The following is a 25,651-nucleotide window of genomic DNA, read 5'->3' as shown; positions in this document are numbered from 1 at the left end:
TGAGCATGGCCAGCACCAGGAGCAGGTGCGAGTGGGGCCGGCGCCGTCAGCATGTGGGAGCAGCGGAGGTGGGAGTGGGGCTGCTGGCAGACAGGGGACTGGGGGCTGCGGCGGGAGGGGCCAGGTGGGGGTGCGGAGGATGGGCCAAGACCTGTCCCTGTGCACACTGTAGCCTCACAGCCCACAGTTCCTTTCAAGGTGCACGAGTTTGTATACTGGGCCCCTAGTCTGTATAATAAAAGCCAAAGTGACTGTTATGGCAGAACAACCAGAACAACGATCGCTATGATGCACACGGACTACTAGGGGGAAGATGTTCAACACAGGAGTTGCTGCCTGGTAGTCAGTGCGCTCCCACAGAGGGAGCGCCACTCATCCAGAAGCCAGGCTTATGGCTGGCAAGTGCAGTGATGGCGGGAGGCTCTCCCGCCTCTGCGGCAGCGCTAAGGAGCAGTGAACCAAACAGTAAGGAGCAGCGAGCTGGGAGGTAAGGAGCGAAGGGTCCCGGACTGCGAAAAGGATGTCCGACTGCTGAAAGGCGGATGTCCCGAGGGGTCCTGGACTGTGAGAGGGTGCAGGCCGGGCTGAGGAATCCCCTCCCCCTGCGCATGAATTTTGTGCACCGGGCCTCTAGTTAAACAATGAACATAAAATAAAGGTTAAAGGAGGTAAAAACATTTTTAAAAAGAACGCAATAATATTACAAGTTGCAAATGAATTCACAACATAAAAAGGAATAATTTGTGACAACAAAAACATAAAAGGGGTGGGGGCAAAGGTCTGAATTTGTATAAGAGAATAGAGATAAGATACAACAAGAAGAAAAAGTACTACTGTATATATGAAACTTTCTTTTAAATACACCTAATGGTAACTACAACACACACACACTCACATGCACACATCTACAACTGAGACACATAACAAAAAAAAAGAGGAAACAGAGGGTAAAATCATAGACTACTACCAAATTAAAATCACAGACAGAAACATAAGGGAAAAGAAACAATGGCTATACAGAACTACCAGAAAACAGAAGACAAATAGCTATAGCATATCCTTATCCTATATAATAAAGAGATAATATGCAAATTAGCCCTTATGCCATCACAAAATGGCTGCACCCACAGCAGAGGCGAGGTTCCCATAACGAGCGATCAGGGACCTAAGGCTGCATGGTGCCAGGCTGGGTCGGGGGACCTAAGGCTGCACTCCCCACCTGGTGGGGCTTGATGGGGGACCTGAGGCTGCGACCCCCGACCCGGGGGGGCTTGAGAGGGGTGGGGCCTGCTGGGTCTGGATCTCGCCCAATGGGGGTCTGGAATCTTGAGCGATTTCAAGGTGCACACAGGTGGGCAGGGACTTGACTCTGGGTCCCACGGTGTGCCCCAGACTCTGACAGGAGGAAGATTTTCATATACATTTTACTAATTTTCTTTCATCTCTGATACTTCTATTATAGAGAAAGGGCAAATAGCAATATTAAAATATTTCCTCTAATTAATTCCCTTTTAGTGTGCACAAATTTTGTGCACTGGGCCCCTAGTCAACACTAATAAAAGAGAAAAATGGTAATTGGCGTACGAGCTACCCTTTTCATTGGCTAATCAGGGCTATATGCAAATTAACTGCCAACTAAGATTGGCAGTTAACTGCCAACAAGATGGCGGTTAATTTGCATATGTAGGCACAATGCAGGGAGGCGAAAGGGAAAGCAGGAAGAAGCCCCCTGCCACTGACAGTGATTGGAAACCCAGGGGGGAGCTAAGAGCTGGGGGGCAGGGCAAAGGCGGCCCTAGGGCCGCCTTTGCCCTACCCCCCAGCCATGATGGGAGAATCAGGTGCCTTTGCCGCCCTGGCCAGTGATAGCAGGAAGTAGGGGTGGAGCCAGTGATGGGAGCTGGGCACGGTCGAAGCTGGCAGTCCCAGGAGCTAGGGGTCCCTTGCCTGGGCCTAAAGCAGAGCCCACAATCGTGGGGCCGCTGCAGCTGCGGGTCCCCACTGCCCGGGCCGGACGCCTCAGCCAGAGGCCTCAGGCCTGGGCAAGGGGCCGATCCTGCGATTGGAGGGTGATGGGGGTCAACGCCTGAGGGCTCCCAGTATGTGAGAGGGGGCAGGCTGGGCTGAGGGACACCCCCCCCCCACACACACACCCAGTGCACGAATTTCGTGCACCGAGCCCCTAGTTTATATATAACAGGCTAAACGACCGGTCCACTGGCTGACTGGCTGGTAGGTATGACATGCACTTACTACCAGGGGGCAGCTGCTCAATGCAGGAGCTGCCTATCAACAGCAACTTTGCAGAGTGCCCTCTCGCACTTCGGGGCCCCTTGGGAATGTCAGACTGCCGGTTTCAGCCTGATCCCCGCAAGCCAGGCTGAGGGACCTCGCTCACGCCATAGATGCCCTTTGAGTCCTGGTGCTGCCCCAGGTGCAGCTGGCTCGGGTGGGACCATGGGAGGTTAGCTCCAGGGCGTCTTACCTAGTCCCGCCCCGCTGGCCACCTTCTAGTTAATTTCCTTTCAATGAGCATGAATCCATGCACTGGGCCTCTAGCATATCTATAATCACCCTGAATGTAAATGGACTGAACTCACCAATAAAAAGGCACAGAGTAGCTGGATGAATAAAACAACAAGAAAACTATATGCTCCCCTCAGGAGATACACCTCAGCTGCAAAGACAAACACATAAAGTAAAGGGGTGGAATGCTACTCCAAGCAAATGGCACCCAGAGAAATGTGGGTGTAGCCATACTTATATCAGACAAAATAGATTTCAAGATAAGAAAGGTTGCCGAAACCGGTTTGGCTCAGTGGAGAGAGCGTCGGCTTGCGGACTGAAAGGTCCCAGGTTCGATTCCGGTCAAGGGCATGTACCTGGGTTGCGGGCACATCCCCAGTAGGAGATGTGCAGGAGGCAGCTGATCGATGTTTCTCTCTCATCGATGTTTCTAACTCTCTATCTCTCTCCCTTCCTCTCTGTAAAATATCAATAAAATATATTTTAAAAAAAAAAAAGGTAACAAGAGACAAAGCTGTGTGTGTGTGTGTGTGTATTTAATCCTCATTGGAGGATATTTTTTCCACTGATTTTTAGCGAGTGGAAAGGATTGGGTGGGGGAGAGAAGGAGAGAGAAACATCAATGTAAGAGAGACACCTTGATCGGTTGCCTCCACATGCGCCCTGATGGGGTCAGAGATTGAATCTATAACCCAGGTATGTGCCCTTGACTAGGAACCAAACCCTAAGCCCCACAGAGCACAGGCTGACATCTAACCACAGGACAATACTGGCCAGGGCAAAGATGGATATTTTATAATGATAAAGGGGAAAATACATCAAAAAGACATAACACTTATTACTATATTAGAGGCCTGGTGCATGAAATTTGTGCACTTGGTGGGGGGGGGGAGGGACGGTCCTTCAGCCCAGATTGCAAGAGGGTGCAGACCAGGCCAACGGACCCCACCCGTGCACGATCAGGGTGGGGAGGGACGCGGGAGGTTGGCCAGCCGGGTAGGGACCATGGGAGGGCTCCAGGGCGTGTCCGGCCATCTCATTCAGTCCTGATTGGCCGGACCCCAGCAGCAAGCTAACCTACCGGTCAGAGTGTCTACTCCCTGGTGGTCAGTGCATGTCATAGCGACTGGTCGACTGTCAGCCCCCTGGTGGTCATTGCACATCATAGCAAACAGTTGAGCGGCTTTAGCATATCATTAGCATATTATGCTTTGATTTGTTGAATGGCCGACCGGAGAACTATACACTTAGCATGTTAGGCTTTTATTATATAGGATATGCACCCAAGCTGGGAGCACCAAAATACACACACACACACACACACACACACTGACACTAGTGGCCCAGTGCACAAAATTTGTGCACATTAAAAGGGGATTAGCCGAAACCGGTTTGGGTCAGTGAATAGAGCGTCGGCCTTCGGACTGGAAAGTCCCGGGTTCGATTCCGGTCAAAGGCATGTACTTTGGTTGCGGGCACATCCCCAGTGGGAGATGTGCAGGAGGCAGCTGATAGATGTTTCTCTCTCATCGATGTTTCTAACTCTCTATCTCTCTCCCTTCCTCTCTGTAAAAAAATCAATAAAATATATTTAAAAAAATAAAATAAAAAATAGAAAATCTTCCTCCTGTCAGAGTCTGGGGCACACCGTTGGACCAGAGCCAAGTCCCTGCCCACCCATGTGCGCCTCAAAATCACACGAGACCCAGACCTAGCCAGCCCCCACAACTATTGGGCTAGATCCAGACCCGGTCAGTCCCACCCTTGTCAAGCCCCACCAGGTGGGGGGCACAGCCTCAGGCACCCTGGCCCGGCGCTGGGGTTGGGGGGTGGTGCCTTGAAGTTCCCTGTAAAGCCCCGCCGGGTGGGGGACACGGCCTGAGATTCCCTGTCAAGCCCCACTACTTCATAATTTTAATTTTGCTACTGTTATGAATTGTAATATAAATATCTGATATGCAGGATGTATTTTCATTGTTACAAATTGCACATAATTAAAGCACAGTGATTAATCACAAAAACAATATGTAATTATATATTCAATATGTGTTTTCCGATGGTCTTAGGTGACCCCTGTGAAAGGGTCATTCGACCCCCAAAGGGGTCGCAACCCACAGGTTGAGAACTGCTGCATTAAACCAAATAGACATAATTGATATTTACAGAGCTTTGTATCCCAGAATACCAGATTATATATTCTTCTCTAATGCACCTGGAATATTCCAAAGGATAGACTATATGTTGGGAAACAAAACTAGCCTTAACAAATTTAAGAAGATTGAAATCATACCAAGCGTATTATCTAGCCCCAGTGCTTCGAAATTGAAAATAAACTGCAAAAAGAAAGCAGGAAAACTCACAAATATGTGGAGATTAAATAATATGCTATTAAACAATAGCAGGGTCAAAGGAGAACTAAGAGATAAAAAGATACATAGAGACTAATGAGAATGACAATATGACATATAAAAATTTTGGGGATACAGTAAAAGAGGTAATAAGACGGAAGTTTATAGCATTACAGGCATGCCTCAAGGAACAAGAAAAATCTCAAATAAACAACCTAACATTTTACTTTTAAGAACAAAGCCTAAGGTCAGTATAAGGAAGGAAATAATAGAAATCATATGAGAATTAAAGTAGAGAACAAGACAATAGAAAAAATTAACACAACAAAGCTTTCCCTTTAAAAAGATTGATAAAATTGACAAACTTTGGCTAGAAAAACAAAAAAAGAAAATACTTAAACAAAATCAGAAATGAAAGTGGAGAAGTTACAACAGACACCACAGAAATACAAAGAACTATAAAATAATATATGATACTATAACCACCAAATTCAATAACCTAGAAGAAATGGACAAATGCTTAGAAATATATAGCCTTCCTAGACTGAATCATGAAGAATTGGAAAATCTAAATAGACCCATGAACAGTGAGTCTACTTAGATTTTCCGAAGTAAAAGTCCAGGACCAGATGGCTTCACTAGTGAATTCTACCAAGCATTCAAAGAGTACTTAATACCTATCCTTCTTAAACTCTTCCAAAAATAGAAGAAGTAGCAATACTATCTAATTTATTTTATGAGGACAACACTACCATGACACCAAAACCTGGCAAAACACACACACACACACACACACACACACACACACACACACACACCCCACACATACAAATTACAGACTAAGCCTCTGATGAATATAGATGCAAAAATCCTAAACATAATACTAGCAAATTGACTACAACAATACATTAAAAAGAACCAGGTAGGCCGAAACTGGTTTGGCTCAGTGGATAGAGCGTCGGCCTGCGGACTGAAAGGTCCCAGGTTCGATTCCGGTCAAGGGCATGTACCTGGGTTGCGGGCATATCCCCAGTAGGAGATGTGCAGGAGGCAGCTGATCGATGTTTCTCATCGATGTTTCTAACTCTCTATCTCTCTCCCTTCCTCTCTGTAAAAAAACAAAAAACAAACAAACAAACAAAAGAACCAGGTAGGATATATTCCAGAAGGGCAAGAATGGTTCAATATATGCTAATTAATCAATGTGATACACATTAACAAATGATAAAAATCATCTGATCATATCAATAGGTGCAGAAAAAGCTTTTGACAAGATACAATGTCCAATTATGATTAAAATGTTCAATAAAGTAGGTATAGAAGGAAGGTACCTGAACATAATAAAGATCATATATGAGAAACCCTCAGTAAATATCACATTCAGTGGTGAAAAACTGAAAGTATTTCCTCTAAAATCAGAAATAAGACAAGGATGCCCACTTTCAATACTCTTATTCAACAGAGTACTGGAAGTTCTAGCCAGAGCAATCAGGTGAGAGAAATAAATAAAAGGCATACAAACTGGGAATAAAGAAGTAAAATGATCTCTTTTTGCAGATGACATGATTCTTTATATAGAAAACCCTAAAGATTCCACCATAAAATTACTAGAAACAATAAAGAAATACAGTAGAGCTGCAGGATGCAAAATTAGTGTACAAAAATCCATTGTGTTCCTATATACTAACAATGAAATTAAACAAAAATATAGAAAACAATTCCATTTACAACTGCAACAAAAAGAATAAAATACTTAGGAATAAACTTAACAAAGAATATGAAAGACCTATACACTGAAAACTACATTATTTAAAAAAAATTAAAGCAGACACAAAGAAATGGAAAGATATTCCATGTTCATGGATTGGAAGAATCAATATAATTAAAAGGGCCATATTACCCAAAGCAATATACAGATTTAAAGCAATCCCCATCAAAATACCAAAGACATTAAAAAAAATTGATTTCAGAGAGGAAGGGAAAGGCAGAGAGAGATAGGAACATCAGTGATGAGAGAAAATTATTGATCAGCTGCCTCCTACACGCCCACACTGGGGATCAAGCCCACAAATCTGGCATGTGCCCTGACCGAGAACTGAACCGTGACCTCCTGGTTCATAGGTCCACGCTCAACCACTGAGCAACGCCAGCCAGGCCCAATGACATTTTAAAAACAAATACAAGAAAAAATCAAATGTGTATGGAACCACAAAAGACCCTGAATAGCCAAACAATCCTAAGGAAAAAGAACAAAGCCAAAGATCACTCCCTGTCTTCAAATTATACTACAGCCCTAGCAGGTTTGGCTAAGTGAATAGAGTATTGGTCTGTGGACTGAAGGGTCCTGGGTTGGATTCCAGTCAAGGGCCCGTACCCAGTTGCAGGCTCCTCCTGAGCCCAGGCCCGGGTCAGGGCTCGTGCAGGAGGCAACCAATTGATGTGTTTCTCTCACATCGATATTTCTCTCTGTCTTTTCCTCTCTCTTCTACTCTCTCTAAAAATCAATGGAAAAAAATATCCTTGGATGAGGATAAAAAAAAAAGAAATTATACTACAAAGCTACAATAATCAAAACAGCATGGTATTGGCAGAAAAACACACACTGACTAATAGAATAGAATTGAGAGCCCAGAAATAAATCCACATATATATGGGCAAATAATTTTTGATAAAGGAGCCCAAAACATATAATGGAGAAAAGAAAGCCTTTTCAATAAATGGTGTTGGAAAAATTGGAAAGCCACATGCAAAAGAATGAAACTAGAGACTATTTGTTGCCGCATATAAAAATTAAATCAAAATGGATCAAAGACCTATATATAAGACATGCAACAATAAAATACATAGAAGAAAACATGTTCTCCGAGAGGATTTTATGAATTTGACCCCAAAGCCAAGGGAAGTAAATGCAAAAATAAATGAATGGGGTTATATCAAACTAAAAAGCTTTTGCACAGCAAAAGACGCTATTAACAAAGCAAAAAGGCAACCAACCAAATGAGAGAAGATATATGCAAACAATATCTCTGCTAAGGGGCTAATTCCAAATATACACAGAACTCATATAACTCAACAACAAAAACAAACAATCCAATTAAAAAATGAGGAGAGGACCTAAACAGACTTTTCTTCCAAAAAGACATACAAATGCCCCACAGATATATGAAAATATGCTAAACTTCACTAGCTAAAAGGGAAATGCAAATCAAAACGACAATCCTCAGACCTGTTAGAATGGCTATTATCAACAAAACAAGAAAGAACAAGTTTTATGGAGGCCATGGAGAAAAAGGAACCCTTATACACTATTGGTGGGAATGTAAATTGGTACAGCCTCATTGGTAAATGGTAAGAAGGTTCCTAAAAAAATTAATAATAGAGCTACCATATGACCCAGTAATCCCCTTTCTGGGTCTCTACCCAAAAACTTTGAAAACATTTATTTGTAAAGATATATGTACACCTATGTTCATCACAGGTTTATTCATGGTGGACAAGACATAGAAACAACATAAGTATCCTTTGATGGATGATTGGATAAAGATGTGGTACATATTCACTACAGACTGCTACTCTAAGCTGATAGATCCTCCCTTCCCCCAACTGGTGGGCGGAGTATGACATAACCTGCAGCCCAGAAATACCTGAGTGACTAACCAGGTACCTTATATGGACTATATGTTGGACCACCAATCCACACTTGCCAAATACTCTAAGCCCTTGCCCTATATGGACAATGAAGTAAGCCACCAATCAGTGTGCGCCGAGTATACTAAGCCCCCACCCCTCCCCATTCCGCCCCTCAAAAGGCGTGCTCACCCCTGCACGTGCTGCTGTTCTCCCCTTGCGAGACAGCCCGGCAGGTCCTTCTCCTCTAATAAAGCCTGTAGTCCTGGTTTTTGCCCTCTATCTGATCTTTCATAAGCCATAAGAAAACATGAAATACTGCCATTTGTGACAACATGGATGAATTTTGAAAATATCATGTTAGGCAAAATAAGTCAGACAGAAAAGGACAAGAATCATGTAATTTTACTCATATGTGGGATATTAAACAGAAGCCAACAAACTTACAAATAAGACAAACAAATTCATAGACACAGGCAACAGTATGGTGGTTACCATAGTGGAGAAGGGGGGATATAGAAGAGGGTAAAGGGGGTCAAATTTATAGTGATGAAAGGAGACTTGACTTTGTTGATGAGCACACAATGCAATATACAGATGATGTATTTTAGAATTGTGCAATTAAACTTATACAATCTTATTGAACAATGTCAACCCCAATGAATTTAATAAAATTAAAAAAGTGATACCATTCTATAAAATCCCAAAGAAAAATATTTAAATATCCATCCAAATATTAAGAATATTTATCACTAAATTAAGGAATTACATTTTTAGCAAGTTTTTAGATTTTTGCATTAAGCTTATGTATTTTATAATAAAATTATAACATTATTTCCATTTAAACAAAAATGCATAACCAGAGTTGCAGCTGTATTTATTAAGAGCAATTGAGCCAATGTCTATGTCAAGAATGGGGACAAAAAAGGAAATTAGTGTGATTCAAACAAATAACAAGTTCTTTAACAGTCTTTAAATGTTGACAAATGAGATAGCTTCATTTTGTGAATGACCAATGTCCAAGAAAGGACTATTTCCAGATTAAATAAAAGTGTATGCAAACCAAAAAGCATGATTTCAGTTACACAGTGAGTTACTTATTCATTCAATTATTAATTAAAAAAATTTTGGATGGAATCTTTGCACAATTTCAACACTACTTTATTAATTATTTGGAATGTTGTATCATTAAAATGTTTTCATTGTTCTGGCTAACTCTTTGTAAGCATATTTTTATTAGTCAGATAATATTCCATCATACAAATGTAAAACACTCCTCTTCTGTTTCCTTATTGTTAGGCACAAATTTTGGACATTTCAAAGGCCTTACTGTCTTTGATTTTATATCTTTGGTTCTAAATTTTCATTGGTCAGGAGTCTCCTTGAGAATCTTATGAAGTTCTTGCTTGGGTAGCTCTGATGGTTGGAGTGTCCTCCCAATACATGAAGGTTGCGGGTTCAATCCCCAGTCAGTGCACATATGGGAATCAACCAGTGAAGGCATGAATAGGTAGAACAACAAATTAATGTGTTTTTTCTCTCTCTCCCTAAAATCAATCAATCAGTAACATTTTTCAAAGAAGAAAAAATAATTGGCTTAAAGAAAAAGCCAATTTAAAAAGAAAGAAATAAAATCTTATGAAATCATGAACTTTCTTCTAAGAAAAAATAAAATGAATAAATATATGCAAAAATTGTGTATAAAATTTCATAGAGTTTGCCACACCCTGAAATTTAAGGGTGGGAATAAAGACCTTGTTTAAACCCTGCTGTAACCACTTACTCACAAACATCAAGTACTACGACTACATTCGTTTATTTTAATTAACTTATCAAAAGAAAAACAAGGAATTTGGCCTGAAACAAATTTAAGGCTATTCCAAAATCAAATTAGATCTGTGAAGGGGTTAACTGGAGAACACAAGGCTTGAGCCTTACAAAATCTAACAGATGTCAAAGGGAAAGCTTGTTCTGCAGCCTAAGCCTTGCACAAACATGCTCCCCTTGAGTGACTATTTTACAGAAATGCCTAAAGATCATAACTCCTGCACAGCCCCCAGGAAGAAGGACAAAGGGCAAGGCCGTAAAACTGAGGTCCTGATACATGTGTGAAGCAGAAGCCATGTCTGCAGCTCTCCCAGACTACCGGACTGCTCCCTCCCCAATTCACCGCTGGCACTTTGAGTCAGACCACCTGCACCCAGGTGACATGAATAAATATTATTCTGATTACACCGAGCCTTGAGTCCATTCTGTGTGATCCCAGTCCAACCCCGCACCTTTCAATCTGGTCACTGAGACAAACTTTTATCCCAGATTTGTGAATCCAGACTTCTGTAATAGGTCCTCACATTTTCTCCTAAAAGATAGGAATAGCAGAAGACCTTTTTCGTCAAACCATACTGTGAAAATTAGAGATATCAATAATGAGTGCTCTAATGATCTAGGATATCAACACTAATAAAAGAGAAAAATGGTAATTGGCGTACGAGCTACCCTTTTCATTGGCTAATCAGGGCTATATGCAAATTAACTGCCAACTAAGATTGGCAGTTAACTGCCAACAAGATGGCGGTTAATTTGCATATGTAGGCACAATGCAGGGAGGTGAAAGGGAAAGCAGGAAGAAGCCCCCTGCCACTGACAGTGATTGGAAACCCAGGGGGGAGCTAAGAGCTGGGGGGCAGGGCAAAGGCGGCCCTGGGGCCGCCTTTGCCCTGCCCCCCAGCCATGATTGGAGAATCAGGTGCCTTTGCCGCCCTGGCCAGTGATAGCAGGAAGTAGGTGTGGAGCCAGCGATGGAAGCTGGGCACAGTCGAGGCTGGCAGTCCCGGGAGCTAGGGGTCCCTTGCCTGGGCCTAAAGCGAAGCCCACGATCGCGGGGCCGCTGCAGCTGCGGGTCCCCGCTGCCCGGGCCGGACGCCTCAGCCAGAGGCGTCAGGCCTGGGCAAGGGGCCGATCCTGCGATTGGAGGGTGATGGGGGTCAACGCCTGAGGGCTCCCAGTATGTGAGAGGGGGCAGGCTGGGCTGAGGGACACTCCCCCCCCCCACACACCCAGTGCACGAATTTCGTGCACCGGGACCCTAGTCTAAAAATAATTACGCAGGGGCCAGTGCTTATAAATCAACAAATCACAACTGTCCAAAAGATGTAGATCTATGCCATTAGAATTCTTGGGTGCAGAAATAGTGAAAGTAATAAACAGAACAACATTAAAATATACTGTAAAGCTTCTATAATTAAACTGTGTGGTAGTAATGCATAGACAACCAACCAGTGGAATAAAAGAGAAGGCTTGGAAATCAACCAAGTATATATGGAAATTTAGTATATGATAGAGATGGCTGCTTCTCAAATTGCCGGGGCAAAGACAAAGTTTTTAATAAGTGGTGCTGGGAACACTGTGTAGCCAGTTGGAAAATATAAAATTAAACCCATATGTCGTAGCATATACAAAATTAAATGCCAAATGGATCAGGGAATCTAAATGTAGAAGATGAAATAATACAGGTATTAGAAAAAAACACAGATAAATTCTAAATTCCTCTTTAATCCTGGAGTTGAGAAAGGCTTTCAAAATCAGAAGCAATGAAAGAAAATATTGGTAAATGTGTACATAAATATAAGAAAAAATGGGAGAACCAAGATGGCGGCATAGGTTAACGCTGGAGTTTGCTGCTTTGAACAACTACTTCAAAAGTGAAACCAAAAAACGGAAGGGACATCACCCAGAACCACAGGAACGCTGGCTGAGTGGAAGTCCTACAACTAGGAGGACAGAGAAACGCATACGGACACTCAGAGGAGGCGCAGTGCTGAAGTCAAATTCTGAGGTGCGGAGTGCGCGGAGCGGGCTGGCGGCGGAGGGCGCGGTTGGCGTTTTCAATCGGGAGGGAGTCGCAGACTCTGAGCACCAGATCCGGGCGAGTCTTTAGGGACCCAGACTCAAACGGGAGAAGTGGGACTGTCTGGCTTCGGTCAGAGCGAGTGCAGCTTTCTCTCCGAGCTTTGCAGCGGGTGCTGGGACTCAGAGAGGCCGAGCCCCTTGGGACAGGACTGAGAGCCGCCATAACTGCTCTCTCCAGCCCACCCTGTTGATCCTGTGCGACCGGCCCCGCCCATGCCCTGCACTGAGGCATTTGCTGGATAGCCTCAGGCAAAGACTAGATTAGCACCTCCCTAGAGGACAGAAGTTCTCTCACTGCTGACACAGCTGATTCTCATAGCCACTTAGCCTGGAGGTCAAACCCTCCCTGGAATTAGCTACAACAATCAAGATTTATCTATAAGACTGCGAACAAAGACCACTAGGGGGTGCACCAAGGAAGCATAACAAAATGCGGAGACAAAGAAACAGGACAAAATTGTCAATGGAAGAAATAGAGTTCAGAACCACACTTTTAAGGTCTCTCAAGAACTGTTTAGAAGCTGCCGATAAACTTAATGAGATCTACACGAAAACTAATAAGACCCTCGATCTTATATTGGGGAACCAACTAGAAATTAAGCACACACGGACTGAAATAACAAATATTATACAGACGCCCGACAGCAGACCAGAGGAGCGCAAGAATCAAGTCAATGATTTGAAATGCGAGGAAGCAAAAAACATCCAACCGGAAAAGCAAAATGAAAAAAGAATCCAAAAATGCGAGGATAGTGTAAGGAGCCTCTGGGACAGCTTCAAGCGTACCAACATCAGAATTATAGGGGTGCCAGAAGATGAGAGAGACCAAGATATTGAAAACCTATTTGAAGAAATAATGACAGAAAACTTCCCCCACCTGGTGAAAGAAATGGACTTACAGGTCCAAGAAGCTCGGAGAACCCCAAACAAAAGGAATCCAAAGAGGACCACACCAAGACACATCATAATTAAAATGCCAAGAGCAAAAGATAAAGAGAGAATCTTAAAAACAGCAAGAGAAAGAAACTCAGTTACCTACAGGGGAATACCCATACGACTGTCAGCTGATTTCTCAACAGAAACTTTGCAGGCCAGAAGGGAGTGGCAAGAAATATTCAAAGTGATGAATACCAAGAACCTACAACCAAGATTACTTTATCCAGCAAAGCTATCATTCAGAATTGAAGGTCAGATAAAGAGCTTCACAGATAAGGAAAAGCTAAAGGAGTTCATCACCACCAAACCAGGATTATATGAAATGCTGAAAGGTATCCTTTAAGAAGAGGAAGAGGAAGAAAAAGGTAAAGATACAAATTATGAACAACAAATATGCATCTATCAACAAGTGAATCTAAGAATCAAGTGAATAAATAATCTGATGAACAGAATGAACTGTTGATTATAATAGAATCAGGGACATAGAAAGGGAATGGACTGACTATTCTTGGGGGGGAAAGGGGTGTGGGAGATGTGGGAAGAGACTGGACAAAAATCGTGCACCTATGGATGAGGACAGTGGGTGGGGAGTGAGGGCGGAGGGTGGGGCGGGAACTGGGAGGAGGGGAGTTATGGGGGGAAAAAAAAGGAACAAATGTAATAATCTGAACAATAAAGATTTAATTAAAAAAAAAAAAATAAATAAATATAAGAAAAAATGCATGACACAAAACACCATAAAAGTCAAAAGAGCTCTGGCTGGTGTGGCTCAGTTGGTTGAGTGTTGTCCTGTCAGGGTACATACGCAGGTTGTGTGTTTGATCCCCAGTTGGGGTGTGTACAGGAGGCTACTGATCTGTTTCTCTCTCTCTCTCTCTCTCTCTCTTTCTCTCTCTCTCTTCCTCTCCTTATCTCTCTCCTTTTCTCTCTAAAATCAATACAAAATACTTTCAATAATAATAAAAAAGAGGAACGTCAAAAGATAACCGACAAATAGAGAAAATACTTGCACCATACATCACAGATGAAGTGCTACTATTCCTAATGTGAAAAGAATTCTTGGTCCTCCTCGGAAGAAGGCTGCCGGGAGTGGCCTATCCCAGTGCCCCTCCTAGGCCACAGACAGGCACACAGGGCCCCACTGCTGGGACCCTATGCACCGGGACACATGGGCCTCACTCAAGAGCACCTCAAACATGGCCCCCTACTGGTTCTGCTGCTTTGGCTCCAGGCCCATCTGGATGCACGGACCTGCCTTCCTGACCTGAGGTACTCAAACCGGTGCCCCTAAATGACTGGCCCCGCGGCCACAGTGACCAATGCCCCAGATGCATGCACCTGCCATCCTGACACATTGTGCCTGACCCAGTATCCCCAGAAGACGACCTGCTGGGCCCAGTCCTTCAGTTGTGACCAGGCGCCCCTGCAACACAGCCTGCCTCACTGGGCCCCCCAGACTACCGGACTGCTAAAATGGGGAGACAAATAAGTCCCCAAATGAAAATAAAAAGAGGAATCGCCAGAAAAAGATGTAAGTCGTGAAACCATAAAAATCCTAGAAGAAAATGTAGGCAGCAAAACCCAGACATCTTACGCAGCAGAATTTTCACCAGTGCATTGCCTAGGGCAAGAAAAACAAGGGAAAAAAATTAATGGGACTACATGAAATTAAAAACTTGCATGGCAAAAGAAACCAGCATCAAAATGAAAAGGAAATCCACTGTATTTGAGAACAAATTTGCCAGTGATACATCTGATAAAGGATTAATTCCCAAAATATATGAAGTACTGATATAACTCAACAAAAGACAAACAATCCAATTAAAAATTGGGTAGAGGACCTAAATAGATACTTCTCCAAAGAGGACATGCAAATGGCCAAGAGACGTATGAAAAAATGCTCAATGTCATTAATCATCCAAGAGATGCAAATTAAAACAACAATGAGATACCACCTCACAACTGCCAGAATGGCTACCATCAATAAATCAACAAACAACAAGTGCTGGCAAGGATGTGGAGAAAAGGGAACCTTTGGGCACTGCTGGTGAGAATGCAGACTAGTGCAGCCACTATGGAAAACAGTGTGGAGTTCCCTCAAAAAATTAAAAATGGCCCTGACTTGTTTGGCTCAGTGGATGGAGCGTCGGCCTGCAGACTAAAGGGTCCCAGGTTCAGTTCCGGTCAAGGGCATGTACCTTGGTTGTGGGCACATCCCCAGTAGGAGGTGTGCAGGAGGCAGCTGATCCATGTTTCTCTCTCATCGATGTTTCTAGCTCTCTATCTTTCTCCCTTCCTCTCTGTAAAAAAATCAATAAAATATATTTTTAAAAATAATTGAAAATGGAACTGTCAATTGACCCAGTGATCCCACTTCTAGGAATATATCCTAAGAATCCTTATGTTCATAGCAGCATTATTTACAATAGCTAAGAAACAGCCCCAGTGCTCATCAGTAGATAAATGGATAAAAAAAAACTGTGGTACATTTACACAATGGCATACTATGTAGCAGTAAATAAGAAGGCTCTCCTACCCTTTGAGATAGCATGGAGGGACTGGGAGAGTATTATGTTAAATGAAATAAGACAGAAGAAAGACAAGTATCACATGATCTCACTCATATGTGAAATCTAATGAACACAATAAACTGATGAATAAAATAGAACCAGACACATGGAAACATGGAACAGACTGACGAACTCAGAGGGAAGGATGGGAGGAGGGAAGAGATTAACCAAAGAACTTGTATGCATATATGCATTGCCCATTAACATAGACAATAGGGTGGTCATTTCGTGCACCAAAAGGTTGCCAGTTTGATTTCTACTCAGGGCACATGGAGGGGTGACAGCTTGATCCCCCGTAGGGGATGTGCAGGAGGTAGCCAATCAATGGTATGCTCTCATATTGATGTTTCTCTCTCAAATTGATGTTTCTCTCTCTCTCCCTTCCTCCCTCTAAAAATCAATTTTAAAAATCTTTAAAAAAATTAAAAACATTTTTGTGCCTCAAAAGACACTGTCAACAGAATGAAAAGGCAAACCAATGGGATGGGAAGAAATATTTATGAATCAAATATCTGATGAGGGTTTGATATTCAGAATATAGAAAGAACTCCGACAACTCAACAAAAAAAACAAACAGCCCGATTAAAAACTAGGCAAAGGACATTTCTCCAAAGATATACGAATGACCAATAAGCACAAGAAAGGATTCCCAACATCACTAATCATTAGGGAAATGCAAATTTAAATCATATGAGAGAGAAACCAAGATGGCGGCATAGGTAAACACCGAGATTGCTGCCTCCCACAACCACTTCAAAAATACAACTAAAAGACGGAACGAACATCATCCAGAACCACAGGAAGGCTGGCTGAGTGGAAATTCTACAACTAGAAGGAAAGAGAAAAGCATACCGAGACTCAGAGGAGGTGCGATGAGGAAGTAAAATACAGAGGTACAGAAGCGCATGTAGAGAGGGCTGGCGGCTGAGGACACGGTTGTCTTTTTCAATCGGGAGGGAGTCTCAAGCTCTGAGCTCCAGTTCCAGGCGAGTCTCTGGGGACCCAGACTCATACGGGAGAAACTGGGCTGTCTGGCATCGGTAGGAACTTGAGCGCAGCTTTCTCTCGGGGGTGCTTGCAGCGATTGCTGGGACACTGAGAAGCGGGGCCTCTGAGGGCAGGACTGAGAGCAGCCATAACTGCTCGCTCCACCCTGTTGATCCCCGGGGACCCCACCCCGCCCAATCCCTGCACGGAGGCTTTTGCATATGAAAAGCCCGGCCCTTTGAAATTTGATAATTATCTAACAAACTGCAGCTGGCCCAAGGCCCCAGGGCAACTTGCATTGAGTCACAGCTGGCTCCTGCTGGATAGCCTCAGGCAGAGGCTAGATTAGCACCTCCTTAGAGATCCAGGAGCCAGTGTGCCCGGTGGTCAGAGTGGGACCATCCAAATTGCAGCTCATAGGATCCATAAAGGACACACTCAGGTGGCAGACTCAGTGAGCACCAAAGCCCCATTGAAGCAAGTCTTGCCCCGGAGGGGTGTCTCCAGCACAGAAGTTCTCCCACTGCAGACACAGCTGATTCTCACAGCCAAGTGGCCTGGAGGTCAATCCCTCCCAGTGTTACCTACAACAATCAAGGCTTAACTACAACAAGACTGTGCACAAAGTCCACAAGGGGGTGCACCAAGAGTGTCTACCTCAGGTAATTGGGGAGGCTGAGCCACTGGGCCCTACAGGACACCTAGCACAGAAAGCCACTTTATCGACACAGCGAAGCATAAAAAAATGCGGAGACCAAGAAACAGGACACAAATGACACAATTGGAGGAAAGCAAACTACTGGATATAGAGTTCAAAACTACACTTTTAAGGTTTTTCAAGAATTTTCTAGAAACCGCTGATAAACTTAATGAGACCCTCAAGAAATCTAGTGAGACCCTTGAGGTTATGATAAAGGACCAACTAGAAATTAAACATACACTGACTGAAATAAAGAATAATATACAGAATCCCAATAGCAGACTAGAGGGTCGCAAGAATCAAGGCAAAGATTTGAAATATGAAGAAGCAAAAAACACCCAACCAGAAAAGCAAAATGAAAAAAGAATCCAAAAATACGAAGATAGTGTAAGGAGCCTCTGGGACAGCTTCAAGCGTACCAACATCTGAATTATAGGGGTGCCAGAAGAAGAGAGAGAGCAAGATATTGAAAACCTATTTGAAGGAATCATGACAAAAAACTTCCCCTACCTGGTGAAAGAAATAGACTTACAAGTCCAGGAAGCGCAGAGAACCCCAAACAAAAGGAATCCAAAGAGGACCACACCAAGACACATCATAATTAAAATGCCAACAGCAAAAGACAAAGAGAGAATCTTAAAAACAGCAAGAGAAAGAAACTCAGTTACCTACAAGGGAGTACCCATACGACTGTCAGCTGATTTCTCAACAGAAACTTTGCAGGCCAGAAGGGAGTAGCAAGAAATTTTCAAAGTGATGAATGCCAAGAACCTACAACCAAGATTACTTTATCCAGCAAAGCTATCATTCAGAATTGAAGGTCAGATAAAGAGCTTCACAGATAAGAAAAAGCTAAAGGAGTTCATCACCACCAAACCAGTATTATATGAAATGCTGAAAGGTATCCTTTAAGAAGAGGAAGAAGAAGAAAAAGGTAAAGATATAAATTATGAAGAACAAATACACATCTATCAACAAGTGAATCTAAAAATCAAGTGAATAAATAATCTGATGAACAGAATGAACTGGTGATTATAATAGAATCAGGGACATAGAAAGGGAATGGACTGACTATTCTTGGGGGGAAAGGGGTGTGTGGGATGCAGGAAGAGACTGAACAAAAATCGTACACCTATGGATGAGGACAGTGGGCGTGGGAGTGAGGGCGGAGGGTGGGGTGGGAACCGGGTGGAGGGGAGCTATGGGGGGAAAAAAAGGAACAACTGTAATAATCTGAACAATAAAGATTTAATTAAAAAAAATAAAATATAATAAAATCATATGAGATACCACTTCACAGTAGGATGGCTATTATTTAAAAAACAAACAAAAAACAGAAAATAAGCACTGACATGGATGTGGAGAAATTGGAACCCCTGTGCACTGCTGGTAGGAATATAAAATTGTGCAGCAGCTGTAGAACATATGGTTCCTCAAAAAATTAAACAGAACTACCATGTGATTCAGCAATTCCACTTCTGGGTATATACCCAAAGTAAGTGAAAGCAGGGACTCAAACAGATACTTGTAAATCCATGTTCACAGCCAAATATTCACAAGAGCCAAAAGATGGAAGCAACCCAAGTGTTCATTGACAGATGAATGGATAAACAAAATATGGTCTATGTGTACAAATAAATATTATTCAGACTTTAAAAGGAAGGAGATTCTGATACATACTACAACATGGATGAATCTTGAAGATATTAATGCTAAGTGAAATAAGCCAGTCACAAAACGACAAATACTGTATGATTCTACTTGCATGAGGTCCTTAGAATAGTGTAGTTTATAAAGAGCAGAATGGTCGTTTCCAGGGGCTAGAAGGAGGGGGTCTGGAGAGTTATTGTTTAACTAGAGACCCAGTGCACATTTAGGGTTAGGGTTTAGGGTTTAGGGTTTGGGTTAGGGTTAGGGCCTTGCAGTCCGGGACCCCTTGGGGGATGACCGACTGCCCGCTTAGATGGTAGAGGCTCCTTAGTGCAGCGGCAGTAGCAGGAACCTCTCCCACCACTGCTGTGTTCGCCAGCCATTAGCCCACTAGCCATGAGCCCGGCTTCTGCTGCGTGGCGCTCCCCCTGTGGGAGCGCACTGACCACCAGGGGGTAGCTCCTGCGCTGAGCATCTGCCCCCTGGTGGTCAGTGCACATCATAGGAACTGGTTGTGCCGCTGTTCGGTTGATTTGCATATTAGCCTTTTATTATATAGGACTTGAGGCCTGGTGCACAAAAATTTGTGCACTCGGGGGGGAGAGGGGGGTCCCTCAGCCAGGCCTGTGCCCTCTCACAGTCTGGGACCCCTTGGGAGATAACGACCTGCTGGCTTAGGCCTGCTCCCGGGTGGCAGAGGGCAGGCCCAATCCCTAGGTGCAGCCCCTGGTCGGGCTCAGAGCAGGGCTGATTGGGGAGTTGGGGTGCCACCCCGTCATGCACAGAGCAGGGCAGATTGGGAGGTTGTGATGCCACCCTCAGTCACGCTCAGGGTAGGGCCAATTGGGGGGTTGGGGCACCGTCCCCTGTCACACTCAAGGCAGGGTCGATGGGGAGGTTGTGGCACCACCCCCTGTCACGCACAGAGCAGGGCCAATCAGGGGGTTGGGGCGCTGCCCCCATCACACACAGAGCAGGGCCCATCAGGGGGTTGGGTCACCGCCCTCTATCACCCACAGAGCAGGGCCAATCAGGGGGTTGGGGTGCCGCCACTCTCACACTCAGGGCAGGGCCGATGGGGAGGCTTTGGCTCTACCCCATCACACACAGAGCAGGGCCCGTGGGGGGGGGGTGAGTTGGGGAGCTCCCCCCTATCAGGCACAGAGCAGGGCTGCTCAGGGGGTTGGGGCCCCACCCCCTGTCACACACAGAGCCTCAGGGTAATCAGAGGGTTTGGGCGCTGCCCCCTGTAACGCTGATCCCGGTGCCGGGAGGAATATTACCCTTTTACTATATAGGGTAGAGGCCTGGTGCATGGGTGGGGCCAGCTGGTTTGCCCTGAAGGGTGTCCTGGATCAGGGTGGGGGTCCCCACTGGGGTGCCTGGCCAGTCTGGGTGAGGGGCTGAGGGCTGTTTTCAGGCTGGGAGTGACTGAAGTTCCCAAACGCTCCTTTTTTTCTTTTCTTTTTTTTTATTTTGGGCCAGCTTTACCTTGAGGCTTGGCTCCAGCTCTTAGGCCTCCGTGGCTGAAAGTAGGTTTCTGGCCTTTGCTTACAATGTTGCGAATCTGCTGGCTGAAGTCCCGGCGGTATTTGTTACAATGTTTCTTAAACTGCCCGCTCAGAGGCCTGCAGCTGCAGGTGGGGAACGTTGGTTTCCTCCAACGATCCTCTGTCACTGAGGCATGCAAGCCTCATGTTAGTTTCAAGCTGCCTGGCTGCCAGCCGCCATCTTGGCTGACAGTTAATTTGCATATCTCGCTGATTAGCCAATGAAAAGGGTAGCGGTCATACGCCAATTACCATGTTTCTCTTTTATTAGTGTAGATGGGTTCAGAGTTTCATTTTTACAAGATGAAAAAAGTTCTGGAGATGGATGGTGGTGATGGCTGTGCAATAATGCTTTGCTTTCTTAATGCCACTGAACAGTACAATTAAAAACAGTTAAAATAGTAAATTTTATGTTATGAATATTTATCCATAAAAACCCCTAATAAACTGATGACATTGATAACCTACATTGGGTGATTGGATACAGTGTGGAAAGAATGGGGGAATGTGCCCAGTCGGTGTGGCTCAGTGGTTGAGTGTCTGCCTTTGAACCAGGAGATCACGGTTCGATTCCTGGTGGGGGCACAATGAACCTTTAATTATTGATGTTTCTATCTCTCTCTCCCTTTCCCTTCCTCACTGAAATCAATCAAAATGTATTTAAAATAAATGGGGGAATGGAATTGGGAGAGAAGAAATGATGGAGGAGTGACTGAGTATATCATTTTGTGTAATTCTGACTTTTAGAACAATGTTAATGTTTCACATACTCAAAAAGACTAAAGACAGAAAGAACTGTATCGGGTATGGGAGTATGGTTAGCAATTCTTAAACTATTTTCTACTCAGGACTGAGGCAAAAAATATATTGTGGTTAAACAGAGCCAAGTTTTTCACTGTCAGAGAAAGGAATTACAAAAAAAGAAAAAAAAAAGAAAAAGAGAAATGGAGGTCGTAAGAATAAAACCTATTGTGTTGAACCAGAATAGGCGACATCATATGATATCATGGATTATCTGTATAGATATACATATATATATTTATATACAGGTGTGTGTATGTATAGATACATACATTTATTTCAAGAAGCGAAGACATCCCAGTAGCTATGAGCACATCTAATCTTGATTTCTAAATACCATCTATAATAATAAAAGCATAATATGCTAATTAGACCGGACAGCCAAACGACCTTCTGGACGTCTTTCCGGATGAAGCCGAGGCTGCGAGGGCCAAGCCCTTTGCACAAATTTCGTGCATCGGGCCTCTAGTTTTTTGATTAAAGGAGCTAGGGCTCCTTGGGAATCTGCTGATTCCAGGGCTAGGGCTGAGAAAGTACAGTATCAGCTTGGAACATATATTGTGGTGCATTAAAATAAATAAGTACTAAAAGAAATAGCGAGAGAGAGAGCGAGAGAGAGAGAGAGAGAGAGAGAGAGAAAGAGAGAGAGAGAAAGAGAGAGAGAGAAAGGGAAAGAGAAAAGGAGATCACGTTGAAATGACACAGGAGCCAACTCTAAGGGGCTCCCAGTGGTCATAATAATTGAGCAACAACATAGTGATAGTAATGGATTATAACCTATAGAATAACAATTAATCCAGTATATACTTATATAATGTAGTAAATAAGTAAATGGGAGAGAAGGAAAACCTCTAACAGTAGGATTCCAATTAATACATAAAGAAGGAATGATGGAAACAAAAAAAAACACCACCATTTGGCAAATAGCTGGCAAAAACATTTTCAGGTAAGAATTAACAATGGATTAAGATTACTAGGCGAAAAGTAGGATGAGAAACAGGATATTTATAATAGATTTAAAGTATTTCTCCATAAGACACTTTAATTATAATGGGAAAAATAGTGGAGACACCACTGTAATCAAGTTATTAAAGTTAACACCACTAATAATGAAACAAATTGACTTCATGGGTCTCTTAATATAATGCACTGAGAACATATCACTTTTGGGACATTCTTGCCTCAAATGCATAATCTGAATTTAATAATGAGGAAGCAGCAGACAACCTCAATTTGAGGAACATTCTATACTGCATACTTCACAAAATAAATGGCCAGTCACAAACACAACCACGCATCCACTCTTGAGACACACAGGACACAACCACACGATCACAGACACAGTCATAATCTCACACCTACTAAGAAGACACAAAGTCACACAATCTCACCACCATGACACACAAAGTCACTCTCATATAGTCACAGACTTCCTAAACCAAAACCCACAAATTCCCAGCAGTCACAATTACATACCCACTTGGAGGATACACACAATTACTGGCACTCTACTCAATGTTAACCGTGAATCCAACACTTACTGTGGAGACACAATCTCACTTACATAGGCAAAGACAACCCACACCCGCACACCACACCCCAAGGGACACAGCTGGAATACACACGCAGTGTCATCACCCAGTCACAGACACACGACAATTACACATGGTACCAGACACGGTCACAGTATCACGCAACCATACACCCACCTTGCAGACATGCAATCATAACCCAGATACCCGCACCCGTCACACTCACACCTCCAAAACAAGGCGTGCGGTCATACGTACACAACGGAGACACAGTCACAAGGACTAAACCACACTCCAACACAGTATCACACTTGGTTACAAAAACACAACCAGACACGTACCCTTAAGACACGTGAACACAACCGGACACTCACAGTCACCCAACCACAGCTACACTCACTCAGAATCTGGCATTCTCAGCCCGCTACCGCCAGCGCGCAAAGACCTGAAACTCTGGACACGCCCCATCCCGCCCCGGATTCCCAGACCCCTCACCTTCGGCCTCCCCTTGGTAGCGTCCGGGTCCCAGCGGAGCTGAAGACCTTGCCACCACGTCGAGAGACGTAATGTCGGGCCGCTGTGGTCTCTGGGAAACGTAGTCCAGATCCGGACCAGCCAAAGACTATGGCGTCCTCGTATTTCAGAATTTGAGCTTGGCTCGTTTGACACGGCACTCGGGAGACTTCAAAGAGGGAGTTCCCGATCCAAACCTACCACCAGGATTGAGCTGATCTTCCTCCAAGGCAAGTCTACTTACCTCGAGAGCGCCATAATGATAGAAAGGGGCAGTCAAGTTCGCACAGGACAGAGGCAGAGTGCCGACCAGCAAAGCCTTAAGGGAAATGTAGTCCAAAGCCGGAAAAGCGGCATTGTTGATAGAAGGTAATCTGATACCACCCGGGGCCTGGCCATGGTGACTGTGCGTGCTGCGTCGCGAAGACTTGTGGGAGTGCTCGGTAGGCTCCCCTCTCTCCCCCGCCCCCACCCCCCATGCGCAGGCGCAGCACACCGAGTGGACATTTTGGTCTTTGTCTTCTGGTCAGCCGGCCCCTGGGTCCACGTGGCGTGAAAGTAGGAGGTGGGATGTGGGGGTTTTGGGCCGGTCGGGTCCGGGAGGTTAAAGGGGAGATTCCGAGTGTATTGGGGTACGGCGCGGGGAAGAGGGAGTGGGTTTAAGAGCTTCTGGCCTGTCTGGGGTGGGGTTGGGGGGGGGGGGGTCTCCGAGGAGGATTCGAGCGTGTGTGACCCTCAGTTTGACCGGATGTTTGAGGTTATTGAGTGAGAAACTGGTTGCAGGATTGTGTATGGATGAGTTTGAGAGGGAGCTATGGGAGACCAGCATTGAGTTAGTAACATTGGAGAAGCACTTCCCTTGTCGAAAGTGCTGCTGATAACGGTGCCATCTTCGTGGAGCATCAGTTTTCCTTGACTATTTGAAGGGCGGGGAGGAGCCAAGTGGTAAATACTAAAATGGATTTTTATATAAAACCGCATTTCTTTTTAATTGGGGTAAAATGCAACTCACCGTGATTTTTTTAAGCAACCAAGAATGTTTCAAAGGAACTTTTTGTTTGAGAGCGCCTGCTTCAGACGGTCTGATTCCCCTGATTTGGGGGGGGGGGGCGTACTTAAATAGCGCTGCTATTAAATCGTGGACCAAGTATCAGCGTTGCAGTTTGAGAAGCAGCGCCGTACAGCGCAGAAAGCCCAGGATTAGGGAGTCAAGGGTTTGGGGTCCTAGGTTAGACAGTTACTTCCTTCTTTGAAGACATTTTAGTTGCAATCTTTATCCGTGAGTCTGGAGTAGATTCTAGGTGTCCTAACTCCTAAATGAATCTAGGTGTTCTTAGATTGTATAGAATTTGTGAAGTAATGAAAAAAGTTACTTTTGCTTGCAAAGATGCTTTTTGTAAGGAATCCACCCACAGTTATCCCTCACATTTTTAATAATAAGCGAATTAAAGTTATTGGCCACTAAATTAAAATAGACAAACAACAACAGTTAGAAGACATAACAGAAGGAAACCGCTATTTACAAGAGCAATCGAAGATTGAGGAGTAAACTTGAGAAATAGGCAAAACTATTAGAAAAGAATTTAAAAATACTAAGGGGTATAACATTAGATGTGAACAAATAGATATACCATGTTTTTCAATAGGAATATCTAAGGAAGTGTGTGCAAATATCTACAGTCCCTGCCCCTTTGTAACTAGATAATTGGATTCTACACTTCATATGGAAAAATAAACAAGCTAGAATAGCCAATAACATGGAAAAAGAAAAGGAGTTGCATGGGGATGTGAGAACCCACTGGTAACATATTTGAAAATATAAATCCTTGGAAATTTAAATAGTATTAGCATGGAGCTGGCCTGGGAAGGACAATTCAGCAATATCTATAATTGCAAATGTTTTTTTGTTCTGTTTTTTTTTAGCCAGCTGTTTCATATCGAAATTAATCCTACAAATGTATCTGCATTTGCATTGAATTATACAGGTAAGAGGTTGTTCATT

General features: G+C 43.8%; 2 protein-coding genes across 16 annotated transcripts in view; one reads left to right on the top strand and one right to left on the bottom strand.

The window, feature by feature from the left end:
• The window catches only part of ZNF565 (zinc finger protein 565), a 73,185-nt gene extending 49,160 nt beyond the window's left edge, over window positions 1-24,025 (bottom strand). For 8 of the 10 annotated variants that reach the window (XM_059666931.1, XM_059666922.1, XM_059666930.1 and 5 more), the window contains exon 1: window positions 23,632-24,025. The gene's annotated coding sequence lies outside the window, so the exon portion shown is untranslated. Of the gene's footprint in view, window positions 1-10,780; window positions 10,873-23,631 lie in introns of those variants that run through there. The other 2 variants (XM_059666929.1, XM_059666926.1) reach the window with 2 other exon arrangements.
• Window positions 24,026-24,090: 65 nt separating this feature from the next.
• ZNF146 (zinc finger protein 146) overlaps window positions 24,091-25,651 on the top strand; it is a 43,402-nt gene continuing 41,841 nt past the window's right edge. For 4 of the 6 annotated variants that reach the window (XR_009448835.1, XR_009448836.1, XM_059666946.1 and 1 more), the window contains exons 1-2: window positions 24,091-24,214; window positions 25,573-25,634. The gene's annotated coding sequence lies outside the window, so the exon portion shown is untranslated. Of the gene's footprint in view, window positions 24,215-24,358; window positions 24,595-25,572; window positions 25,635-25,651 lie in introns of those variants that run through there. The other 2 variants (XM_059666942.1, XM_059666941.1) reach the window with 1 other exon arrangement.

Source organism: Myotis daubentonii, chromosome 15 (assembly GCF_963259705.1).
Source record: "Myotis daubentonii chromosome 15, mMyoDau2.1, whole genome shotgun sequence".
Classification (NCBI taxonomy): Eukaryota; Metazoa; Chordata; class Mammalia; order Chiroptera; family Vespertilionidae; genus Myotis; species Myotis daubentonii.
The sequence above is the reverse complement of the archived record's forward strand: the minus strand, read 5'-3'. Positions and strand labels throughout refer to the sequence as shown.